Consider the following 24,527-nt stretch of genomic DNA (forward strand, 5'->3'; position numbering starts at 1 on the left):
AATCAAATTATCCAAGTTTGTAGACTATCATTATTTAATATACCAAACATCCACTGACTTCAATCAGAAGCATCACAGTCAAAACCACAGCAGGATATGACCCTCATTCTTTTTTATTTCTTGGCACTAAATTTAATGACTATCAACTCATAGGCAATAAATAATCACACTTTTATGTAGCTACATTATATAGACAATTTATAAAGATGTTGATTGTAAAATAAATTTGCATCCTTTCTTTTCATCTCTGTACAGAAGAATGTGAAAATATTTTAAAAATTCAACATTAAATATAACTGTGAATAGATTTATTTTCTAGAGCTACAAGGGCCTCAGTAGCACTACCCTTTAAGAGAATATCTTGCTAAAAGAACTACATTCAGATTCAAAATTTAATGAGTATAATCAACTTACATTTTTGGTTTTAGATGAGTAACGAGCTATTTCTAGACACTAAAGAGATTTCTATGGTATTTCTTAATTAAAATTCTTCCCAGCAAGAGCATCTTGAATAATATACAGTAAATTTTTCTTTACTTAATGGGAATTTAACCAAGTAAATGACAAAGTGAAACCCATTGCTCAGAAAGGGAATTGTTATTCAAGTTCACAAAAAGTACATAATGATCACTTCCACTCTTACCTCCCAGCCAACCACGTAAACTGAGACTACATTAGAAGGCAGTCACCTTGTTGCTTTGGTGCCAGAGAAAATTCTGCCATTTTTCATATACAAATGACATCTGCTTCGGGCAAAATGGTGTTCATTGACACAAATAAAGCTTTTGAATTGATTAACCTGCCTATGTTTTACCAGTAGCTTTTACCAGGTATATTCATCAAATATCTGGTCTCATCAGAGAAACAGTCTGAGATTTTTTAGAATATTTTTAGTTTACTATGCCTTAAAAATTTCATTGTTCTAAAAACCAAACATTAACCTACTATAAGGCAGAATACTCACAAGAACTTGTAATGTGAAACAATGACCTAACATGGATGTCTTACATCAAGAGGCATTTTTAGGCCCAATCATTGGACAAATGGTATTTTTGGAGTACTTGATAGACACCACGTGGTATTAATGATACGACCATCATCATCATCGTCAACATCATTGTCATCGTTGTCATAGCTAACAGTCATTGAGACTTTATATATATAAGCACTGTGCTAAGGGTTTTTTTTGTTATTGTTGTTATTTATGTTTGTTTTTTGTTATTTCACTGAATCCTCATAAGCACCTTATGATCTAGGTACTATTATCATCACCTTTTATACCTACTTGAAGGAAATCAAGGTTTAGAATAATTAAGTAACTTGTTCAATATCATATAGTAAATGCTGAAGCATGAATTTAAATCCAGGAAATTGATTCCAAAACATGAAATTTTAACCACTACACTACAGCTGCTTACTATCAAGGATCCTGCAACGTAGATGGGGAGACAATATATGCACACACCCAGTTGCCTGAACTAAAAGCCTTGAAATTAACGTTTTCCTTTTCTCTCCTATGACACATCCACTTCCAGGCACAGTTGCTGCTACCTAGAAATTTAGCTCAAACTGTCTGCTTCTCTGCATCTCCACTACCATCACCCTGACTGGGTGACCTCTACGTGGTCTACGGCCATAGACTTATAACTAGTCTCCTTGCTTCCCCCTGTACTTTTTTAGCCCTAAAGTCAGCATCTTATTTAATAGTAAAACACCATAACCATTTCAACTAAAATCAAGAATAATGCAAAGACGGCCACTGCTTCCTCTACTATTCAGCATTGTACAGAAATATTACTCAATGCAATTAGAAAAGAGAAATTAATTAGAGGTAATAAGAATTGAAATATAAGAAGGAAAACTACTTATATTTGCAGATGATATGATAACATATCTGGAAAAACCTAGAGATTCAACATTAAAACTAACTCAAACCATAAAATAATTCAGTAAGGGAGCAAGATATAAAATTATCATATAGAAATCAATAGCCTTTACAAACACAAACAATAACAGCTAGAAAATATAATGGTGGAGAAATCTTCATTTACAAGAGAAACCAAAAGGATGAATTACTTAGAAATAAAATTAACAAGAAATGTGCAGAACCTATATGAAGAAAATTTTAAAACACTCCTGAAAGATACAATCAAGTATACTCAAGCGAATGGAAAAACATCCCTTTTTCTAGGATAGGATGACTCTACAACATAATGATGTCAGTTCTTTCTAAGTTAACTTCTAAATTAAGAACAATTCCAATAAAAAAAGCTCAGCAAGTTTTTTTTTTCCCTGGAGACAAAAAGTTGATACTAAAGTTCATATGGAAAAACAAAATCCAAAAATAGTAAAAACCTAAAAGGGAGGATCACACATTAAAATATACCATGGACTTCTATTATGAAAACAATGCAGTACTAGTGTATGAATTCCAACAGCCCAGTGGAATAGACTAGAAAGTCCAGAAATAGATCCAAGCACACATGGAAATTTAGTATATGATAATGGTGGCATCTCATTGGGATAAAGATAGACTTATTTTTTTAAATGGTGCTGGAACAACCACTTAGCCATTGTGAAAAAAGATAAAAAGAGAGCCTATTTCACACCATACACAAGAATAAACTCCAAATAGGTCAGAGATCTAAATGTAAAAAATGAAACCATATAAGTACTAGAAAAAATTCTGGATATAGGAAAAAATTTTTTACCTATGACTGAAAATGCAGATGCCATAAAATAAAAGATTGATAAATTTAACTATATAAAAAATTTAAAAGGCATCACAAAAACTCCAAAAGCAAAATAAAAAATAACTCACAAACTGGGAGAAAATTTCCAACGTATATCACAGTTAAAGGACTAATATCTCTATCTTTATAATGACTCTGAAAAGTTAAGGGGACAAGACCAAAAACCCAATAGAAAATGGGCAAAAGTCATGAATGGACAAGTGTGTGTATATATATATATACATATATATATATATATACACACACACATATATATATATTCATATAAATATATGAAAAGATGTTCAAACTCATTCATCATACTAGAAATGCAAATTGAATGTACATTGAGATACTATATTTCATCTATCAGCTTGGGAAAAATTACGACAATACATTCTGTTGATGAAGCTATAGGAAAACCAGCACTCTCCTTCATTGTGGGTGGGAATGCTAACTCATGCAACAGTTATGGCGGGGAATTTAGTAATATCTAACAAACACTGAAAATGCATTTACCTTTTGAACTAGCAATCTCACCTCTAGAACTTTACCCTAATGATATAATTCCAAAAATAGGAAAATACATATGCACAAGGCTATTCATTGCAGTGTTGTATGCAATTGCAAAATATTAGAAGCAATCTAAATGCTTATACATAGGAAAGTTGTTGAATAAACTATGTAAAGTGCAAAGAGTATCTATAGTATGCCAACTTTTGTTTAAGGGAAAAGGGGAAATAAGACAACATATATTCATCTACTCAGTTGTGCAAAACAAGAGACATAGGAAGGATAAATCAGAAACAAATGATATTTGTTACCTCCAGGGAGTACACAGGTGTGGAGTGGAAAGGACTGGTAGTGATAATGGGGTAGAGTTTGAGGTAATACTTCTCACTATACATTTTTGTTCACAGTTTGGGAATCACGTCAATATTTCAGATGTTAAAAAGAGTAAAACCAGGCCGGCCCCATCGCTTGGCGGTTGGGTACGTGCGCTCCACTACTGGCGGCCCAGGTTCGGATCCGGGCGCACACTGACGCACCACTTGTCTGGCCATGCTGAGGCCGCGTCCCACACACAGCAACTAGAAGGATGTGCAACTATGACATACAAGTATCTACTGGGGCTTTGGGGAGAAAAAGGGGGAAAAAAAAAAGGGAGGATTGCCAATAGATGTTAACTTAGGGCCGGTCTTCCTCAGCAAAAAGAGGAGGATTGGCATGGATGTTAGCTCAGGGCTGATCTTCCTCACAAAAAAATAAAATAAAATAAAAAGAGTAAAACCAATCAGAACGGTAAAAATAAAAACTACAGTGGAATATAAACAGAAAAAAAACCCCAATGGTATTGCAAATAAATAACATCTCAACACTGAAGGGAAGAGAGGAGAATAACTAACTCAACTAACCTATTAACACAATATTTTGACTATATACCCTCAGGCTACAGTCCAAAAAAACCCACTCTAAACAAACACTGAATTCTAGGTAGGTTTGTTTTATCCAGTGCTATGGGAGAGCAATTCTGAAATACTTGTGGGTGTGTGTATACTAGGATAGAACAGTGAGTGCAGCATATTGTAGAGAAAGGGAGACAGATTTCTTACTTTCTGAGAAGGGAGTTAAAAATCTGGAAAGAAGGGAGATTAGAATGAGTTTTGTGGTTTTACATCAGAATCAGAATTGGAGTTAACAGTATGAACTCATGGTTTTTCAGATAGATGATAGATAGGTATATAGATAGGAAGATTTTAGATAGATAGATAGATATATGTATGTGTCTATAAATGCATATATATGTATGTATGTATATATATATACAGAAACACACACACATACACATTCTAGCTTTGTCTACTAAAAGGATCTAAAGCAATGGCATCCCAGAAGTAACGAGTACCTAGTGTCCAGATCTTTGTCTCTACGTATTAATCTCCATCAAAAGTAACCAGGACTTCTTAGAGAAATGACTGATTCCAGGGCTGGTACATGGAAAGTACAAGATGATGCTAGAACATCTTGTGTCAGAAAGTAATGATGAAGTCATGTCAAAATGACACAGGAGGCAGCATGAAGGGGTTCCCAATGGCCAAATCTGGGACAATTTGAATATCAAATAAATAATGGCAATAATGGTTAATAACCCACTGAATAAAATTAAAATGCATAAGTTTATACTGATACACATAATAATAAATGGAGGAGTAGGGAAAGCTCTTCTTTATAGTATGTCAACTAGTAAATATAAAAGGAATTATAGAATTGTAAAATCACCATTTGTCAACTATCACAGGAAATAATGCTTCAGGCAAGAATCATCAATGGATGCTAAACCTAGTGGGTGCAAATTAGGTGAAAAATGGCATAATAAATCATCTCAAAATATCTATTCAAAATATACTTGTTAATTACAAAAAATACAGTAACTTTCAAATTGGGAAACCTAACTGATACCATCTTAGCAAAATGATCAAAGTTAACATCATCTCTAATGGTACCTTCTGATAGGATGCATTGAAAAAGACGCAATATCACCTCTGTGGTGTTCCTGTCAAAGACACATAAACTGAATATAATCATGAGGAAACAACAGCTAAATCTAAATTGAGGGACAAAGTAACTGGCCAACGTTCTTCAAAAATATCAAGGTCATGAAAAACCTAAGACAAAAGGTCTTCAACATGACTGAAGAACAGTTTTAGATAAAAAGAGACTAAAGAGACATAACTAAATGCAATGTGTGATGCTGGATTTGTCCTAGACAGAGATTTTTTTTCCTTCTGCTATAAAAGTAATTATTGGGCAAATGACAAAATTTGAATAAAGTCTATAGATTAGACACTAGGATTATATCAGCATTAATTTCCTGATTTTGGCAAACCTACTGTGGTTATGTAGGTGAATACCCTTGTTTTTAAGAAATAAACACTGAAGTATTAGAGATCACAGGGCCTACTGTCAATAATTTATCCTCAAACAATTTAGAAAAGATAATATGTATCGAGAAAGAGAGTGATAAAGTAAATTTGATAATATGCTAACATTTGGAAAATTTGAGTGAAGGGTATTCAGGCATTCTTTGTACTATTCTTGCAACTTTTCTGTAAATTGGAAATTATTTCAAAATTAAAAGTTAAATAGGTAAATATATTTTATTTAAAATGGGAGAACAGATGAAATTAAAATGGTAAAATATTGCCATTAGTTGACAATGGATGATAGTTTCATGGTGGATCATTAGACTGCTCTCTCTACTTTTGTGTATATTTGAAATTTTCTATAATAAAAACTTATAAAAGCCTATAACTAATTTGATTCAGAAGTCTCAACTCTCTAAAGTATGAAGGAATATGTGGAACATTTTTAGCAACTACTACCTACTTTTCTCTGTGGCATCTACTTCTTCTTGGGTAATGAGGAATAATTTAGTCTAATTTCATAACCTCTCAGTCATTTTTGATTATTAAATATTTCTAATTTCAGGTACATGTTTAATAACATTAGATATTATCATTTATCACCATCAAGTTCAACTTCCCCTTCCTTCTAGATGCTCAGATCTCTCTACGGTTGCATTAGTCTGATTTTGGGGCTGGGGATGTTGAGGGCATGTGGTCTATTCTTTTTCATCTCTTTCTTCCTGCTCATCCCTCCCCTATCCTTTGTCCCCTAGGGAAGCAGTGGCTGAGGAAAAGGAATATATTTGTTTAGAAGACTATCTGTATCTAGTGACCATCAAACCTATTTGAAAGTACAACTAAGACTTGTTGGAATTTTAGACCCAGAACAGAATGTAAACGGTGTAAACTTTAACGGTGTAAAATAAAAATCATTTAAATAACAGATTAGTAGTTAGGAGGAGGTAAAATTAGAGGTAGTCAATAGAAATGGCCTAAGATTGAAACTCATCAAATTAACAACAACAAAAAAACCCTCCAACTTAAAGTCTCCCAGCTGCATTCCATGAGCAGTCCTGCTGGCACAGGGACACAGCAGAGGCACTCACGTCTGCACCTCAGGAGATCGTGAAATGGCCCTATACTTGGCTTCAGCCCCTCCAGTCACAGTGAGAGTGCAGTCCAGCCTACTCAGCGACCTGACAGGAGATACGCCCATCCGTGCCTCCAGAGCCAGGTCTATAGACCTCAATCTTGGCTGTGGAAATGGAAACAGCCCTAGGTTTCAGCCCATGGTGCCAGCTTCTTTCAGCCACAATCCAGGGCCAGTCCTGTTTACTCAGGGGCCTACCCAGTAATCAGGCAGCAGCCCTCCCAGGTACCTGGCAGGTGCCACACCCATCCACACACCTGGTAATAGGCCTGCTATCTGAGGACCCAACTGTGAACCCTAAAGCAGACTCTTGTTCTAGTGCCACCCTACTGAACAAGGTACTGGAGGCAGCCCCATGTATCCAGGGATCAGACAGGATCCATGCCCACCAAGCACATCATAACAAGTTTGCCAACCATGGACCCCACTGCAGACTCAGAAACAGCCTTGTAACCAGCTCCAACCAAGCACAGCAGCATTTCTGAAGGTAATTCCATCAGCCCATCAGGGGACAGACAGGAGAAGGTCTTTACCTGCTGTAGCAAGCTATAATGACTAGAAGAAATGTTGAATGCATAGACACCAATGCAAGGCTACATGGATCACAAAGAATCAGGCAAATAGGACACCACCAAAGAAAATTAACAAAGCTCCAATTACTGACCCCAAAGAAATGGATATCTACAATTTGTCTGACACAAAATTAAAAATAATCATCTTAAAGAAACTCAATGAAATGCAAGAAAACACAGACAATTCAACAAAATCAGGAAAATAATGCATGAACAAAATTAAATTTTTAATAAAGAAACAGAAACCATAAAAAAGAACCAAACAGAAATCCTGGAGCAGAAGAATACAATCACAGAACTAAAAAATTCAATAGAGAGGTTCAACAAACTTTCTTTCATGCAGAAGAAAGAATCAGCGAACTCAAAAAGATTTCATCTGAAATTAGCCAGTTAGAGGAACAAAAAGAAGAAAGAATAAAAAAGAGTGAATAAAGCCTATGTGAATTATGAGACACTATCAAGAAAACTAACATTTGCATCATGGGAGTCCCAGAAAGAGAAGAAGGAAAGAATGTGGCAGGAAGCATAGTTAAAGAAATAATAGCTGAAAACTTCCCAAATCTAGGGAGAGAGATGGACATCTAGGTACAAGAAGTTCAAAGAACACTGGGCAAAATCAACCCAAAGAAGATTAACTCTGAGACACATTATAATAAAAATGTCAAAAGTCAAAGACAAAGAGCATTTTGAAAGCAGCAAAGAAAAATGACTCATCACATACAAGAGAATCCCCATAAGGCTATCAGTGGTTTTCTATGCAGAAACTTTGCAGGCCAGGAGGGAGTGGGATGATATAATCAAAGTGCTAAAATAAAAAACTGCCAACTAAGAAAACTACACTCAGCAAAACTGTCCTTCAGAAATGAAGGAGAGATAAAGACATTCCCAGGCAAACAAAAGCTAAGGGAGTTCATCGCCACTAGACCTACATTACAAAAAATGCTAAAGGGAGTTCTTCAACTTGAAATGAAAGGACTTTCAGTGTTTCAGTAACAACATAAAAACATATAAAAGTATAAAACTCTTTAGTAAAGGTAAGAATATAGTAAAATTCCTAATACCCTAATACTGTAATGATGCTGTATAAATCACTTTTATCTCTAATAGAAAAGTTAAAAAACAATAATATTAAAAATAACAATAGCTACAATAATTTAACAGATGCACCATATAAAAAATGTAAAGTATGACATCAATAGCATAAAATGTGGGGCAAGAAGAAGTAAAAGTGTAGCGTTTATGTACACAATCGAAGGTAAGTTGTTATCAGATTAAAATAAACTGTTATAAGATGTTTTATGCAAGCCTCATGGTAACCACAAAGCAAAAGTCTATAGTAGATACACAAAAGATAAAGAGATAGGAATCAAAGCATACCACCACAAAAAATAAATCACAAAGGAAGACAGCAAGAGAGGAAGAAAGGAACAAAGGAACTAAAGAAACAATCAGCAAACAACAAAAAGGCAATAGTAAATCTCTGTTGTTGTTAATGCCATCGAGTTGATTCTGACTCCTATAAGAGCCTGTGTACAGCACAGAGGAACCCTGCCCAGTCTTTCTGCACCATCCTCTCGTCTTCTGATGATATATCAGACAATGCTCCACTGCTATTCATAGGATTTTCATGGCCAATTCTTTTGGAAATGGGTGACCAGGTCCTTCTTCCTGGTCTGTCTAGTCTAGAAGCTAAGCTGAAACCTGTCCGCTATGGGTGATCCTGCTGGTATTTGAAATACCGGTGGAATAGCTTTCAGCATCACAACAACAAGCAGCCACCACAGTACGACAACCAACAGATGGGTGGTGTGTTCCTTGACGGGGAAACAAACCCAGGCTATGGTGGTGAGAATGCCGAATCTTAACCACTAGATCACCAGGACCAGCCTTACCTATTAATAATTACTTAAATGTAAATTGACTAAATTCTCCAATCAAAAGACATACAGTACCTAAATGGATTAAAAAAAAAAAAAAAAAAAAGACCCAACTATATGCTGCCTATAAGAGACTCACTTTAGCTTTAAAGAGACAGATAAGTTGAAAGTGAGGAGATGGAAAAAGATATTCCACACAAATGCTAACCAAAAGAAAGCAGAAGTGGCTATACTTATATCAGATAATATAGACTTTCAGACAAAATCAGTTATGAGACAAAGATCACTATATCACTATATAGTGATAAATTCATAAAGAGGATATAATAATATAAATATATATGCACCCAATACTGGAGAACCTAAATATTTAAAGTAAATATTAATGGAACAGGAGGGAGAAATAGATAGCAATCCAATAATAATAGGGGACTTCACCCCATTTTCAACATTGGATAACCATGCAGACAGAAAATCAATAAGGAAACAGGGGACCTGAATAACACTATAGACCAAATGGACTAACAGATATATAACAGAACATTCCATCCAACAGCACCAGAATACACGTTCTCTCAAGCAACATGAAAGATTCTCCATGATCGATCATATGTGGGTCACAAAGGAAGACTTAACAAATTTAAAAAAATTGAAGTCACATCTAGTGTTTTTTCCAACCACAATGGTATGAAACTATAAATGAATAACAGGAGTAAAATGGAAAAATTCACAAATATGGGGAAATTAAGCAACACATTCCTGAACAACCAATGGGTAAAATAAATCAAAACAGAAATCAGAAAGTATCTTCAGAAAAATAAAAGCAAAAACAGAACACACCAAAACTTTTGGAATGCAGCAAAAGCAGTTCTAAGAGGGAAGTTTATGGTGATAAATGCCTACATTAAGAAAAAAGAAAGATCTCAATTAAACAACCTAACTTTACATTTCAAGAAATTAGAAAAATAAGAACAATCTAAGCCCCAAATCAGCAAAAGGAAGTAAATAATAAATATTAGAGCAAAAATAAATGAAATAGAGACTACAAAGACAATAGAAAAATCAATGAAACTAACAATGGTTGTTTTAAAAAGATAACCAAATTTGACAAATCTTTAGCCAGCCTAACCAAGAAAAAAAGAGAGAGGACTCCAATAAACAAAATTATAAATGAAAGGGGAGACATTACAAATGATATCACAGAAATACAAAAGATCTTAAGAGGCTACTATGAAAAATTATACACCAACAAATTGGATAACCTAGAATAAATGGATAATTTCATAGAAACAGAAACTACCAAGACTGAATTATGAAGAAATAGAATATCTGAATAGACCAATAACGACTAAGGAGATTGAGGCAGTAATTTAAAAAACTCCCAATAAAGAAAAACCCAGGACCATATGGTTTCACTGGTGAATTCCACCAAACATTTAAGAATAAACGTCAATCCTCCTCAACTCTTCCAAAAAACCGAAGAGGAGGGAACACTCCCAAACTAGTTTTAGGAGAACAGAATTACCCTGATACCAAAGCCAGATAAGGACAATACAAAAATAGAAAACTACAAGCCAATATCCCAGATGAATATATGTGCAAAAATTTTCAACAATAACCTAGCAAACTGAATTCAACAGCACATTAAAAGGATCATAAACAATGATCAAGTGGGATTTATCCCTGGGATGCAAGGATGGTTCCACATAAGCAAATCAATATATGTGATATACCACATTAATAAAATGAAGAATTAAAATCATATGATCCTCTCAATAGATGCAGAAAAACGTTTGACAAAACTTAACATTCTTTAATGATAAAAGCTCCCAATAAATTGGGTGTAGAAGGAATGTACCTCAATATAACAAAGGCCATATATGACAAACCCATAGATAACATCATACACAACAATGAAAAGCTGAAAGCTTTGCCCCTAAAATTAGGAACAAGACAAAGGTGCCCACTCTCATCATCCTATTCAATATAGTATTGGCAGTGATTGCCAGAGCAATTAGGCAAGAAAAAGAAATAAAAGTAATCCAAATCAGAAAAGAAGTAAAATTGTCTCTGTTTGCAGATAACATGACCTTATATATTGAAAACCCTAGAGACTCCACCAAAAAACTCTTAAAACTAATCAATAAATTCAATGAAGTTGCAGGATACAAAATCAACATACACAAATCAGATGCATTTCCATATACTAACAATGAAATATCTGAAAAAGAAATAAAGAAAACAATCCCATTCACAATAGTAAAAAAACAATAAAATACTTAGAAATAAACTTAATCAAAGAGGTGATTGATTTGTACACTGAAAATTATAAGACATTGATGAAAGAAATTGAAGAAGACACATAATAAATGGAAAGATATCCTATGTTTGTGGATTGGAAGAACTAAAATTGTTAAAATGTCCTTACTATTTGAAGCCATCTATAGATTCAATGCAATCTCCATCAAGATTCCAATGGCATTTTTTACAGAAATAGAAAAAAAAATCCTAAAATTCATATGAAACCATCAGAAGACCTCAAATAGCCAAAGGAATCTTGAGAAACAATAACAAAACTGAAGGTATCACACTTCCTGATCTTAAACTATACTGTAAAGCTATAGTAATCAAAACAGTATAGTACTGACAGAAGAAGAGACACATAGACCAGTGTAACAAAACAGAGAGCCCAGAAATAAATCTAGGCATATATGGTCCACTAATATTTGACAAGTGGGCCAAGAGTACTTAGTGGGGAAAAGACAGTCTTTTCAATAAGTGGTGGTGGGAAAACTGGATATTTACATGCAAAAGAATGAAATTGGACCTCTATCTTACGCCACTCAAAAAATTAACTCAAAATGGATTAAAGACTTAAATGTAAGACCTGAAACAGTAAAACACTGAGAAGAAAACATAAGAAAAAGGCTTCTTGAAATTGCTTTTGGCAAAGATTTTTTTTGGATATGATACCAAAAGCAGAAGCAGCAAACACAAAAACAAACAAGTAGGACTACATCAAACTAAAAATCTTCTACACAGCGAAAAAACAATCAACAAAATGAAGAGGTAACCTACAGAATGGGAGAAAGTATTTGCAAACCATATATCAGACAGGGGATTAATATCCAAAATATATAAGGAATTCATACAACTCTATAGCAAAAAAACCAAACAATCCAATTAAAAAATGGGCAGAGGACCTGAATAGACATTTTTCCAAAGAAGACATACAAATGCCCAACAGATGCAAGAAAAAATGCTCAACATCACTAATAATCAGGGAAATGCAAATCAAAATCACAATGAGATATCACCTCACACCTGTTAGAATGGCTATCATCAAAAAGACAAGAGATAACAAATGGTGGCAAGGATGTAGAGAAAAGGGAACATTTGAGCACTGTTGGTGGGAATGTAAATTGGTACACCCATTATGGAAAACAGTATGGAAGTTCCTCAAAAAATTACTTCCATATGACCCAGAAATCCCACTTCTGGGTATATATCCAAAGGAAATGAAATCATTATCTCAAAGAGATATCTGCACCCCCATGTTCATCACAACATTATTCACAATAGACAAGACATGGAAGCAACATAAGTGGCCATCAATGGATTAATGGATAAAAAAAATGTGGTGTACATATACAACGAATTACTACTCAGCCAGAAAAAGAAGAACACCCTGCCATTTGAGACGACATGGATGGACACTGAGGACATTATGCTAAGTGAAATAAGTCAGACAGAAAAAGACAAATATTGTATGATCTCACTTATATATAGAATATAAAAAGAGCCAAACGCATAGAAACCGAGATTAGAACGGTGGTTTCCAGGGGCTGGGGAGTGGGGAAAATGGGGAGATGTTGGTCAAAGCATACAAACTTTTAGTTTTAAGATGAATAAGTTCTGAGGATCTTATATTCCACATGGTGACTATAATTAACAATAGTGTACTATATACTTGAAATTTGCTGAGTACATCACAAATGTTCTCATGACAAAAAAATTGTAATTATGTGAGGGGATAAATGTGTCAATTAACCTTATTGTGGTAATCGTTTAGCAATATATAGGTGTATCAAATTATGTTGTACACCTTAAATTTACACAATGTTATATGTCAATTACATCTCAATAAATCTGGAAAAATTAAAATTATATATTTATAATTATATAGAGAGAGATATATATAGTCCCATTTTGGAAAAACATTTTTATCTATCCATTTATCCATTCATCAATCCCATTCATTTATCCTTCTATCCCATCGTATCTATCCCTCTACGTACATCTCTTTTTGTTTATTTTTCAATCTGTATATTGGCATAGATAAGATGTATATCTGGAATATTTTTCATCAACTATTAATAATAGTTATTAATAGATGATGAGGTTTTGCAAAATATTTACATTTTATTCTTCATACTCTTTTGCATTGTTTGAATTTTAAAATAATTGCCGTACATCATTTTTAAAAAATGAAGTCACTACTACTTTTTGAAACAACCAATTTATACTATAATGTCATAGCACTTTTCAGGTAACTTGAAACTCACTTTATATCATAATCCTAATTCCACAATTGCTTCCTCTCAAATTCATAGAAAAAAGGCACGGGCTCTTTGTAACAAAACAATATACCATTATAATAGCCTTAATTTAAAGAACCTAAAATGCTGAGTGTAATATATTTAACTATATAACTGTAATGGAGTTTAATTAGAATTTCTGAATTTGCTACTCATGGGCCAAATTATTAGCTGAGAAAACTGAAGCATTTCCCTATCATAAACAATTTCTTTCCAGGAAAGTTAAGCGAAAGGGGGACAGAGGTAGAAGATCTTTTAATTAGCAAGAAGAGCTCCAGTAAAGTCTACTTGCTACGAATGGAATAATAGAGCAAGCTAGGACTAGTATCACTAATGAGAAAGTGCATACCAAAATAGCATAAACAGCCCCACTAGCTGAGAGGAAATAATCTCAAACACAGCAGAAAGGAAAGCAAAAATCAAGTCCCTGAGGATACCCGTAAAAAGTGCATATATGATACTAATAAGGACTGTATTAAGGCAAAAAAATCAAAATTTCACTTATTCAGAGTTCAAAAAGTACACTACCATTCTAGAGTAAAAAGTGATTAATAGTGATTACATGAAGTCTATCATTTGAAATAGTAAACAGGACATTTATTATCTCCAAATTATATTACTCATGTATGTTTAAACAATCGTACACATTTGGCATCCCAGCCACCATCATAGTGACCTAGAATAGATGTAATAAAATATGGTAATGTCACCACAGGCCATCATGTAATAATGTCATTAAAATTATACTAAAAAAAAACAAAAGATGTATGAAAATTAAAATATTTACTAAATTTATCTTGTCAAGAAAATAATATGCTATTGTAATGAATGTGTCAGTTTCTAGCAAACATTTGACACTAATTTTCAAGATTATTGCACAGAAGTTCAAAAGCTTAATAAAAATTATATAGATTCTTTTTAAAGAATAAAAATCAATGTTAGTATAAGCGTACATAACTTAAAATGTGTTTCTTTTATTATTTCTGACCTTTTTATCCTATTTCCCCACTCTCTCATTTTATTTTTCTTCTTATAGTAGCTACCTATTCTTTCACTGCATTTCATATGTACCAGATCATGTACATACTCTTTCACATCTAACAGATGTTACATAAATGTTTGTTATTTTTGACCTCAAACTATTATTTAACCTGTATTTGTCTCTTCTATTGTAAGATGACAAATTTACCTGCCATTTAATTATCTTAACCTTTCTATCAACCACATTCCATTTATGTTAGAAAACTGGGGATTTCCCATTTTTTTAAGTATTATTATGACTGATATTGTTAATATTTGTTATTGCAAACTACATTTTTATTTTCATGAAATGATATTCATCAAATTATGTTGTGTTGTGTTTATCTATTTTCAGTGCTCACCACTCATTCTATTATACCATGACTTTCTCTTTCTGGAGTTACTTATGTTTATTCATCTTTTTATTCTTCTTCATGGTCTCTAAACAATGATTTGTACTTTTTGCCTTTTCTACTATAGACTTTTTAAACCCGATTTTGAGTGAGATAATAGTCCTATCTCTTTGCCCTGCTTAGACCATATTTTTGGTTTTTGTTAACAGTGCAAGTTTATAGTTTGTCATACAACTCTTCCAATGAATTAATGGTTTCCTTAGACCAACAACTAGGTCAAGACTAAACTTTTGATACTAAATTAACTATATGAACTTGAAATATACTTACACAATTTTCTCCATTAAAAATAAGTTCCTATCAAATTCACTTTATATTTTGGCACAATCTTGCCTCTTTACAGGCATACCTCAGAGACATTGCGAGTTCCATTCCAGACCACTGCAATAAAGCAAATATCGTAATAAAGCAAGTTGCGCAAATTTTTTTGTTTCCCAGCGCATATAAAAGTTATGTTTACACTATACTGTAGTCTATTGAGCATGCAATAGCATTATGTCTAAAACAACAATGTACATACTTTAATTTAAAAATACTGCTAGGGGCTGGCCCCATGGCGTAGGGGTTAAGTGTGCACACTCTGCTGCTGGTGGCCTAGGTTCAGATCCCAGGCGCGCACGGATGCACCACTTGTCAGGCCATGCTGTGGTGGCGTCCCATATAAAGTAGAGGAAGATGGGCACGGATGTTAGCCGAGGGCAAGTCTTCCTCAGCAAAAAGAGGAGGATTAGCGTGGATGTTAGCTCAGGGCCGATCTTCCTCACGAAAAATGAAAATAAAAACACTGCTAACAAGTGCTAACCATCATCTGAGCCTTCAGCGAGTCATAATCTTTTTGCTGGTGTAGGGTCTTGCATTGTTGCTGACGGCTGCTGACTCATCAGGGTGCTGGTTGCTGAAGACTAAGGTGGCTGTGGAAATTTCTTAAAACAATGATGAAGTTTGCCGCATCGATTGATAGTTCCTTTCACGAACGATTTCTCTGTACCGTGCGATAGTGTTTGATAGCATTTTATCCACATTAGAACTTCTTTCAAAATTGGAGTTAATCCTCTCAAACCCTGCCCCTGCTTTATCAGCTAAGTTTAGGTAACATTCTAAAATGTTTGTTGTCATTTCAACAGTCTTCACAGGATCTTCACCAGGAGCAGATTCGATCTCAAGAAATCACCTTCTTTGTTCATCCATAAGAAGCAACTCCTCATCTACTAAAGTTTTATCATAAGATTGCAGAAATTCAGTCACATCTTCAGGCCCCACTTATGATTCTAGTTCTCTTGCTATTTCCACCACATCTGCGGTTACTTCCTGCACTGAAGTCTTGAACCCATCAAAGTCATCCATAAGGATTGGGATCAACTTCTTCCAAACTCCTCTTAAGGTTGATATTTGACCTCTTCCCATCAATCATAAATATTAATGGCATCTAGAATGGTGAATCCTTTCCAGAAGGTTTTCAATTTACTTTGCCCAGATCCATCAGAAGAATCACTATCTACACAGCTAAGCCCTTACAAAGTGTATTTCTTAAATAGTAAGACTTGAAAGTCAAAATTATTCCTTAATCCATGGACTGCAGAATGGATTTGTGTTACCAGGCATGAAAGCAACATTGATCTCATTGTCCATCTCCATCAGAGCTCTTGGGTGACCAGGTGCAGTCAATGAGCAGTAATATTTTAAAAGGAATCTTTTTTTCTGAGCAGTAGGTCTCAACAGTAGGCTTAAAATATTCAGTAAACCATGCTGTAAACAGAAGTACTGTCATCCAGGCTTTGTTGTTCCATTTATAGAGCACAGGCAGAGTAAATTTAGCATAATTCTTAAGGGCCTTAGGATTTTCAGAATGGCAAATAAACATTGGCTTCAACTTGAAGTCATCAGCTGCGTTAGCCCCTAACAAGAGAGTCAGCCTGTCCTTCAAAGCTTTGAAGCCAGACACTGACTTCTCTCTAGCTATGGAACTTCTAGATGGCATCTTCCAATGTAAGGATATTTCGCCTACATTGAAAATCTGTTGTTTAGTGTAGCCACCTTCATTAATTATCTTAGCTAGATCTTCTAGATAACTTGCTGCAGCTTCTACATCAGCACTTGCTACTTCACCCTGCACATGTATGTTATGAAAATGGCTTCTTTCTTTAAACCTCATGAACTCTGCCAGCTTCAAACTTTTCTTCTGCAGCTTCCTCACCTCTCTCAGCCTTCAGAGAATTGAAGAGAGTTAGGGCCTTGCTCTGGATTAGGCTTTGGCTTAAGGGAACTGTGGCTGGTTTGATCTTCTATCCAGACCATTAAAACTTTCTCCATATCAGCAATAAGACTGTTTCATTTTCTTATCATTTGTGTATTGACTGGAGTAGCATTTTTAATTTCCTTCAAGAACTTTTCCTTTGCATTCACAACTTGGCTAACTGTTTGGCACAAGAGGCCTAGCTTTTGGCCTATCTTGGCTTTTGACATGCCTTCCTCACTAAGCTTAATCATGTTTAGCTTTGATTTAAAGTGAGAGACACACAACTCTTCCTTTCACTTGAACACTTAGAGACCACTTAGGGGATTTGTTTTCTTTTTTTTTTTTGCTGAGGAAGATTTGTCCTGAGCTAACATCTGTGCCAATCTTCCTCTATTTTGCAAGTGGGTCGCCGTCACAGCATGGCCGCCAGCGAGTGGTGTGGGTCCGTGCCCGGGAACCGAACCCAGGCTGCCGAAGTGGAGTGCGCTGAACTTAACCACTAGGAAACGGGGCTGGCCCCCATTGTAGGGTTATTAATTGGAATAATTTCAATATTGTTGTGTCTCAGGGAATAGGAAGGCCCAAGGAGAGGGAGAGAGATGGGGGAACAGCCAGTCAATGGAGCAGTCACAACACACAACGTATACCAGTTAGGTTCACCGTCTTATATGGGTGCAGTTCGTGGTACCCCAAAACAATTACAATAGTAACATCAAAGATCACTGATCAAAGATTACCATAAAAAATATAATAATGATGAAAAAGTTTGAAATATTACAAGAAAGAACAAAATGTGACACAGAGGCACAAAGTGAACACTGTGGGAAAAATGGTGCCAATAGATTTGCTTGACACAGGGTTGCCACAAAGCTTCAATTTGTACAAAACACAATATCTGTGAAGCACAATAAAGCAAAGCACAATAAAATGAGGTATGCCTGTATTTGACTATTTCAGTGCCTTCCTGCCATTCACCATCTGTGCTTTCCCTCTTAAAAAGTGGAGCACAAACTGGTAACTCTCACTGACAGTTTACCTCTTCCACATGTAGAATTGAAATGTACATGGTGGAAATATTTGAAGACATTCATAAGCTAAGTCATTAAATTGATTTTTTTTAAATAATGAGAGTCATCTATTCCCAGCTCTCTTATCAACAACAGCATTTCTCAGGGAATAGATCAGTAACCATTTAATGTAATTTTTTGATCAATTTTATGTAAGTCATTCTTTACAGGAAGAGGAAATTAGATGTAATTCTTTAAGTTCACATAAAATTTAACATTATAGTTTTGCCTGGAATATTAATTTCCTTTCCTTGGGACTTTCAGGGGTTCGATTTGGTAATCCAAGTGTCCTAACTGATATTTAAAATAAAATTGGAAAATTAAAAAATTATTGTAGATTCTCATTTAAATAATTACAAAACATTGTCTCGCTATATATAGCTCAATATAGCTGATTAAAAATTAAACAAGACAATGTTTCTGAAAAGTGCTTTACTGAGAAACATTAGGTATGACACAACAGAATGCGATCAATTGTAAATGTATCAATTATAGTATTAAAATAATGAAAGAGTGCACAGGGCTATATTTCTGTAATAAAATGTTCAGTGAGTCTGAATCATAAATATCAGGAAAGAAAAAACAATGACCAACACCAAAATATAAGAAAGCAGCTCTAGGCCGGCCCCGTGGCTTAGCGGTTAAGTGCGCGCGCTCCGCTACTGGCAGCCCGGGTTCGGATCCTGGGCACGCACCAACGCACCGCTTGTCCAGCGATGCTGAGGCGGCGTCCCATATACAGCAACTAGAAGGATGTGCTACTATGACATACAGCTATCTACTGGGGCTTTGGGGAGAAAAAGGGAAAAAAAGGAGGAGGATTGGCAATAGATGTTAGCTTAGGGCCGGTGTTCCTCAGCAAAAAGAGGAGGATCGGCATGGATGTTAGTTCAGGGCTGATCTTCCTCACAAAACAACAAAAAAAAAGAAAGCAGCTCTTATCTCCTTGAGGCCCTCCACAGGCATTCATGACATCTACAAATATTTCCATTTAATTACTTACAAACACGCCAGAAAAAAAATAAGAATACAGCATCACCATGGTTGCCTTGATTCCTAAATAATAATTTTACAATAAAAATGAAAATCATTCTGTTGATTATTTTTTATAGTTTGAACTTATCTTAAAAATGGATAATAATAGCTAGCTTCTTTTGAGTATTTACTTTGTGTCGGGGACTCTTTTAAGCACCCTGTGTGGATTACATTATTGAATTATCACAACAACCCTAACAGGTATATAGTCAAAATATTGTGTTAATAACAGGTTATTATTATCTCCATGTTACTGATGAGGAAATGAAGGTCCAGTTAAGTAACTTACACAAGGAGAAATAGCTAAAAAGTAACTTAGCCAGGAATACAACACAGGTAGACTGGTTTGACTTTATGGTCTTAAGTACACAAAATACTGCCTTACATTCTTTGTATGTTTATTAAAATGTTCTTCAAAACTCATTCTAAATTCCTGAAAAAAATCAAACCTTCCTAATTTCCATTTTGGGCTCAGGAAGATGCTAAATTCTTAATTTTTTCTTACTCCATAAGAGAATGAGAAATACCATAGGCCATATATAACATATACGTCTGAAAATATCTTCTTTTCCCATGTATCTAAATGCTAGTTTAGATTAAGCCTTTATCAGATGTATGGTTTGCAAATATCTTCTCCCAATTGTTAGGTTGTTTTTTCATTTTGTTGATGGTTTCCTTTGCTGTGCAGAAGCTTTTTAGTTTGATGTAGTCCCATTTGTTTATTTTTTCTATTGTTTCTCTTGCCCGGTCAGATATGGTGTTTGAAAAGATGTTGCTAAGACCGATGTCGAAGAGCATACTGCCTATGTTTTCTTCTAGAAGTTTCACAGTTTCAAGTCTTACATTCAAGTCTTTAATCCATTTGGAGTTAATTTTTGTGTATGGTGTAAGGTAAGGGTCTACTTTCATTTTTTTGCATGTGGCTATCCAGTAGTATTTTGGTGGTGAACATGATGTAATCTATGCAGAAATAGAAGTATAATGATGTACACCTGTAATTTTTACAATGTTATAAACCAATGTTACCACAATAAACAAAAAATTAAAAAATAAAAAAATAAATGCTAGTTTATGTAGGCATAGAATTCCAAGTTCAAAATCATTTTCCTTCAGAACTTCAATGTATTGTTTCATTCTCTTCAACCTTCCAGTGTAACTAACAAGAACTTTGATGCCAATTTGATTTATATTCCTTTGTAAATGATGTATTTTCTATCTTGGAATACATTTAGGATATTCTCTTCATTCTTGATGTTTGAATTTTATCCTTGCTTGTATTCCCTTTCAAATCTGCAAACAAGTCTTGCTTAATTCTAGGACCATTTTTTCTAGAATTTTTTCTTCTATTATTTATTTAATTGTTACCCCTCTTTCTTTTAGCTGTTTTCTCTGGAATTTCAAATAAACGTTGGAACACTTGCACTGATTTCCTAACTTTTCTATCATATTTTCCATCTCTGATATTTTGTTCTATTGTTTCTGTGCCTCATTTTTTCTTTTGACTCATATTGATGTTTTTTAGTTTGGCAAATATAAATTTTAACTTCTAAGACATCTTCTTGTTTCATATTTGCTCCTTTTTCATAGCAACCTGCTCTTGTTTATGGATTGTTTTATTTCTCAAATATGTCTGAGGACAGAAATATTTGTTCCTTAGCTTTTATGTGATTCCTCTAAGATCGGTTATTCCATTTGTCACGTTGGTCCTACCAAAAAGGAGAAAATGGTTTTCCTCAAATACCTACTGATTCTTAGTTGTTCATTTATAGAGGGGAATTTACGTATGTGTGTTTCCCCAGCAGTTTTCTCCTCTGAGCAATAGAGGTCACTATCGGCTCTATGGATGTAGGGAAAATATATAACAGGCAGACTGCCTTTACTTTACAGTTTATGGCTGGAAAGTGAGCAAGCACTCCCACTGCCCATTATAGAATAGGAAGGCTTTACTCTGAGATTCCAGATCCATGTTAAGAGAACTACATATTTTCAGGCAGATTTTTTCAGTTTTATTTTTTATAACTAAGATTGCTGATTTTAACCCAAGATTACATTTCATAACTTCACATATGGAGGGCCTAACTGGTTTAAGTGTACCAAAATAATCATTTTAACAATCACCCCACTCGTCACTCCTTGTACCTGCTTATCCTGAATTTGCAGCCTTTTTGTTTTACTACCATCTGTTCTGTAGCTTTCTCCTGTGTCTATACTGGGCAGTAGTTCTTGATGTAGTTTATCCATCAATAAGATTTATCTGTCTTCCATAATCCAGAAATGCACATACATTTCAAATGTGTTAATGCCTACTCCTCTCATCCTTGGTGCTGTTATAAATTTATTCCATTTTGTACTCCTTTACTGAGATTTTCAATGAGGCATTTGGACGAAAGGGAGAAAAACACATATGCTCAGCAAAAACCAATATATTTTATTTTTCAGAAAAATCAATTCCTAGTTATCTACTCATTTTCTTAGAAGACCTATATTAGTTAGGGCCTGCCAAGTACTGATTATGACTGCTTGTAGGTTCACTGAAGCCAAGTGATATCTCAAGGATAAAGACAAAGGCAACCGAGTTGATAGATGTTTTATTATGCTACCTTGCGCCTGTATGTGTAATTTTATACTCCTATAAAGAAGCAAAGATAAATATCTCTATATTTGGACTACATATTTTATTAAATATGAGCCAAATGTAACTCTTTATCCGTATTTACAGGGTAGCTACATCACTACCACTGACAATCTTGCTTTTGGAAACCATCTTGTCTCTTTTGCCCATTGTAGCTTATATGCACTCATTTATTCATTCAACAAATATTTATTCAGTGCCTACAATGTGGCATCATTCTATTAGGTGCTAAGGTTACAACAGTGAACAAGAGAGATCTCTGATCTTATGGAATTTACAGACCATGATAGAGATACACAATAAACATGTAAGCAAACAACCAAATAATGATAAATTTTATGAATGTGCATGAACAAAACAAGTTATATATGAAGCAATAGGTTCAAGAGACAGAAAATACAGACTGTTGTAAAAACAAAAATGACTCAATTTCCTACCACTCATGGAGTAGGAATTGAGGAACTAAAAAACATTACTAAAGTGACCTTTTCCAAGGCTGAGCTTTATATACCAGGCTTTGTGTACCAGGTTACAACTCAACATATGCCATTCAAAAAGATGCTAATATTACATCTAGTTATTTATCCTGAAGCTAATATTAAATCTACATATCTCTCATCAAAATAAATACATGAACAGTAGGGAATAAAACAATTTTCACTTACCAAAAATGTGCCAGATCAAATAATGGAGTGAAGGAGAGAATCTGCAAAATATACTAATATAGAGATGCTAATGAGCTTTAAAATAATGCATTGTGAACTTACCCTGTGAAACTGGCTATCCACCAGTCAGAGTAATAATACTTTGTGTACCAAATGGCACATCTGAAGGTTAGAACAAAGTTTACTTTAAAGCAGTCAATATTTCATTATTACTTTTGCTTTTATCCCTTAATTTTTCAAAGGTTTTCTTAAGCATGTTCTCATCAACCAGACTTAATGTGCCTTGCTAGAATGTGTAAAGATAGCAGACCAATCATAAATTACAATTCTATAACTAACTGTCTGGCTTTAAAACATTCTCACCTTAAATGCAAATTCCATACAAATTCATTCCACCTTCCCACTCCATCCCCCACACACACACTTTTTGGCACTAAGTCTTTAGTTCTAAAACTGTGGACATTTTATAGGAGTGCACAGGGAACCTTATGTATTCTAAAACTATGAAGTAAAGAAATTTTGATTCTTTCCTTACCTATATTTTCTATCATGACGTTTACATAAATCTTGACTATGAAAAAAGGGTCGATTTTTTCTTCTTAAACATATCTACTCAGAAAGAAAATCTCCGGGAATGTAAAGCTTTTAAGTAGCGTTGTGATCATCATTTTAAAATACTCACATTTTTTACCATGCAAGAAGCAAGGAGAGGTGGGAAGGTGACTGTAAAATTGAACTTTTCATTTTTAAAATTTAATCTGTAGACAAATTCTTGAACTGCGTTAGAGTTTTGATGTATGTTTATCTGGTTATCTTTTGAATTTCACATTATTATTAAAATGCCTCAAATGCTTGCATTAAAATTTGACTCTAGTACATTACTATTTTTTTTAATCTAAACAAGCTACTTGTTTTAGATCTCATTTTTTTCCAGTTGGCATAACATACTAATTTGTTAAAATTGCAATACATATTTATCCTACATATGTGCTAAGTATTATCCATTCAAGGCATACTAAAAATTCTATTCATAATTTGTCTAATACACCTGAAATTTACATTGTTTAATTAGAAAAGATGTGCACATTCAATAGAGAACATCGTGCCTAATGGTGAAAATTCTCCTTGCTGTGGTTTCATTTAAACAAATCTTTTAAAAAAACTTTTAATTTTTGTAATAATCAGCCTAAAAAGTAAAATAAAAATAAAAATTCTGTCATAAAACATAATAAAATTTACACTCAAAACTATGTTTGTTAAAAACCTTTTGGAATCTCTGAGATATTGTGCTTAGTAAATCTGCATCTGGGAATCTTCCTTTTACACAAAATTCTCATAATGTTTAGCAAATACTAAATCAATTTCTATCTGGATGAAATTTAAGTGCAAAAGCAATATGTAATGTCAACATGACATTTGAAGAAAATTGTGTTCTAGCATATCTTAAAAATGAGGGGCTAGGATTCATAGGGATTACCAATGCAACTGTATCTTAGTTCATTTGTTGTTGTGGAAAGTTTGCAAAAAAATATTTATTTATAATCTGAAACCTGGTTTTCAAACTATTGGTATGAATATAAAATTACTTGATTTATTATCCTTGGTTAAATGTGATTAATTTTAG

The sequence above is a fragment of the Diceros bicornis genome, chromosome X, assembly GCF_020826845.1.
Source record: "Diceros bicornis minor isolate mBicDic1 chromosome X, mDicBic1.mat.cur, whole genome shotgun sequence".
NCBI classification, from domain to species: Eukaryota; Metazoa; Chordata; class Mammalia; order Perissodactyla; family Rhinocerotidae; genus Diceros; species Diceros bicornis.